This window comes from Arachis hypogaea, chromosome 20, assembly GCF_003086295.3.
Source record: "Arachis hypogaea cultivar Tifrunner chromosome 20, arahy.Tifrunner.gnm2.J5K5, whole genome shotgun sequence".
NCBI lineage: Eukaryota > Viridiplantae > Streptophyta > Magnoliopsida > Fabales > Fabaceae > Arachis > Arachis hypogaea.
The window spans coordinates 35,323,610-35,327,350 of NC_092055.1; the positions used below are offsets into that span (position 1 = coordinate 35,323,610).

Here is a 3,741-nt window from a genome sequence, read left to right on the forward strand (position 1 = left end):
ATTTCACTAATTTGAATAAAATTTTTTGTTACACTTGTTTGAAGAAATATTATACTGGAACATGGTTTAGAACTCGAACACACAAAACCTGTGAGATTTTTGAGCCTATTTGAATTGGTTGCATTTTATCAACCAAAAATTTTGTTTTAGTATGTATTTTTCTCTCTAAAATTGTGATCTTTGTCTTGCTTAATTCTATATTTCCATGGTTTGATGTATGCATGCACCTATATGATTGAGGCCTTTGTTTCACTGAGCTTATATACCCATATGGCCTTACCTTTCATTATCCCTTGCAAACCAATTTTGAGCCTATTGTACCCCTTTGTTCTTTTTATTTAGCACATCATTAACTCTAAGCGAAAAACAATAATGTCCTTAATTTGAATCCTTGGTTAGCTTAGACTAGTGAGAGTGCTTATGATTTAAGTGTGGGAAAAGTGGGTTTGGAAATATTTGGTTTAAGAATTGGGTATTATATATCTTTATGTGAAAGAAATATTTAGAACATGATTCATGCATTCAATATCTTAATCATATGCATTGAGAAAAAAATATATAAAAAAATATATATATATAAAAAAAAAGAAAAAGAAAAATAAAGGAGAAAAAGAAAAGAAAAAGTGCAAATAATAAACGGGGACAAAATGCCCCAAAGTAAGTGGTGAAAGCAATGCATTTGAGTTGTACTTGAAATTAGAATGCATGAATATGTGGAAAATTTAATGGATAGTTAGATGTTGTATTATGATTACATGGATTGTTTAAGTTAGGTGGAAAGTTTAAGTTAATTAAGGATTCATATTTTAGTCCACTTGGCCAAATACAATCCTACCTTGACCCTAACCCCATTACAACCCTTAAAAGACCTCTTGATATGTGTATCTATGCATTAAATTTGTGTTGATTGTTAGATGAAGAGCAAGCCTTAGAAAGCAAGGTTAGTAGAGAATTGAGAGAATCGATTGAGTGGTTTATCATGGTTTATCTTGTGCTCAATTGAGTGAATTTTATCAACTCTTTACCCACTTATTCATACTATTTGCATGGTTTTATATTTCCTTCCTAATTATGTATTTTGATTGAAAACATGCTTCTTTGATCTTATATTTGCTTATTATTAATCCTCTCTTATTACCATTAGATGCCTTGATATGTATGTTAAGTGATTTCAGAGATTACAGGGCATGAATGGCTCAGAGGATGAAAAGGAAGCATGCAAAAGTGGAAGGAATACAAGAAGTTAGAGAAATTGCTAAGCTGTCCAACCTGACCTCTTCGCACTCAAATGGCTATAACTTTAGCTACAGAGATCCAAATGACGCGGTTCCAGTTGCGTTGGAAAGCTAACGTCCGGGGCTTCGATTTGATATATAATGTCCTATAGTTTTTCTGATGCTAGGTGACGCGACCGCGTGATCCATGCGGCCGCATCGCAGTGACGGGAATCCAGTGAGGCAAAATTCGAAACCAGCGAATTCTGGACTATTTTTGACCCAGTTTGTGGCCCAGAAAACACAGATTAGAGGCTATAAAATGGGGGAATGCATCCATTCATGGGATGCTCTCACATTCACAATTTTAGGAGTAGATGTAGTTTTTAGAGAGAGAGGTTCTCTCCTCTCTCTTAGGATTAGGATTTAGGATTTCTCTTAGTTTTAGGAGTGACTCTCAATCCCAGGTTTAATATTCCTTTACTTTATATTCCTCTTTTTACTTTCAGATGCTTCAATGCTTGTATTAGATATGTTGCCCAATTGGCTTATGAACTTTTCATGTTAAGATCTGCATATTTTATTTAATATAATTTGAGGTATTTCAGACTTATGATTGCTCTCTTTAATTTGTTAATGCTCTGTGTTTATCCAAGTTATTTTCATTCAAGTAGATTCTCTTCCCTTTTGGCTTTGGTTGAGTCATTGGAGAAACTTGAGTTATCAAACTCATTGTTGATTGAAAATTGGATTTCTTCATCTCATTAATTCAAGTTCCAATAACTCTAGCCTTTCTCAAGGAAAGACTAGGACCTGAGGAATCAGAATTAATTCATCCACTTAACTTACCTTCATAGTTAGAGGTTAACAAGTGGGAGAAAAATCCAATTCTCATTACAATTGATAAGGATAACCAGGATAGGACTTCCAGTTATAATACCTTGCCAAGAGTTTAGTTTACAGTTATTTATTTATTTTACTTGTCATTTAAATATATCTGTGCCCATTGCCCAAACTCAACATTCCCCAAAAACACACTTTTTCATAATCAATAATAAGAACACCTCCCTGCAATTCCTTGAGAAGACGACCCGATGTTTGAATACTCGGTTATCAATTTCAAAGGGGTTTGTTACTTGTGACAACCAAAACGTTTGTACGAAGGGATTTTTGTCGGTTTAGAGACTATATCTACAACGCGACTGTTTCTATGACATTCTTTACTGGCAAAAATCCTAACGTCAGCCTCAGATTCCTTTGGTTCCTCAAAGGGGAACTCCCTTTTGTCCAGATCACGTCCCATGAGGTTTTTCTCACTGGGACTCACGTCCTCCTCACTCTCTCCAGGTTCGGCCATGTTGGTCATGGTTATGGCCTTGCACTCTCTCTTGGAATTTTCTTCTGTATTGCTTGGGAGAGTGCTAGGAGGAGTTTCAGTAATTCTCTTACTCAGCTGACCCACTTGTGCCTCCAAATTTCTAATGGAGGATTTTGTTTCATTCATGAAACTTAGTGTGGTCTTAGATAGATCAGAGACTATGGTAGCTAGGCCAGAACAACTTTGCTCAGAGTTCTCTGTTTGTTGCTGAGAAGATGATGGAAAAGGTTTGCTATTGCTAAACCTATTTCTTCCACCATTATTATTGTTGAAGCCTTGTTGAGGCTTCTGTTAGTCCTTCCATGAGAGATTTGGATGATTTCTCCATGAAGGATTATAGGTGTTTCCATAGGATTCTCCCATGTAATTCACCTCTTCCATTGTAGGGTTCTCAGGATCATAAGCTTCTTCTTCAGAAGATGCTTCTTTATTACTGCTGGATGCAGCTTGCATTCCAGTCAGACTCTGAGAAATCATATTGACTTGCTGAGTCAATATTTCATTCCGAGTCAATATGGCATTCAGAGTATCAATCTCAAGAACTCCTTTCTTCTGAGTTGTCCCATTGTTCACAGGATTTCTTTCAGAAGTGTACATGAACTGATTATTTGCAACCATTTCAATGAGTTCCTGGGCTTCTTCAGGTCTCTTCTTCACATGAAGAGATCCACCAGCAGAGTTGTCCAATGATATCTTGGACAGTTCAGACAGACCATCATAGAATATGAATATAATGCTCCATTCTGAAAGCATGCCAGAAGGACACCTTCTGATCAATTGCTTGTATCTTTCCCAAGCTTCATAGAGGGATTCGCCTTCCTTCTGTCTGAAGGTCTGGACTCCACTCTGAGCTTACTCAATTTTTGAGGTGGAAAGAACTTTGCCAAGAAGGCATTGACCAGCTTTTCCCAAGAGTTCAGGCTTTCTTTAGGTTGTGAGTCCAACCATGTCCTAGCTCTGTCTCTTACAGCAAAAGGGAAGAGCATAAGTTTGTAGACCTCAGGGTCAACCCCATGGGTCTTAACAGTGTCACAGATTTGCAAGAATTCAGCTAAAAACTGATGATGATCTTTCAATAGAAGTCCATGATACTTGCAATTCTGCTACATTACAGAAACTAATTGAGGCTTAAGCTCAAAGTTGTTTGTT

General features: G+C 36.6%; 1 non-coding gene across 1 annotated transcript; it reads left to right on the forward strand.

The window, feature by feature from the left end:
- The first annotated feature begins 3,343 nt into the window (after positions 1 to 3,343).
- On the forward strand, positions 3,344 to 3,446 carry LOC112788090 (small nucleolar RNA R71). Its single transcript, XR_003195470.1, has one exon. It is a non-coding gene; the product is annotated as a small nucleolar RNA R71 (small nucleolar RNA).
- The last annotated feature ends 295 nt before the right edge of the window (positions 3,447 to 3,741 follow it).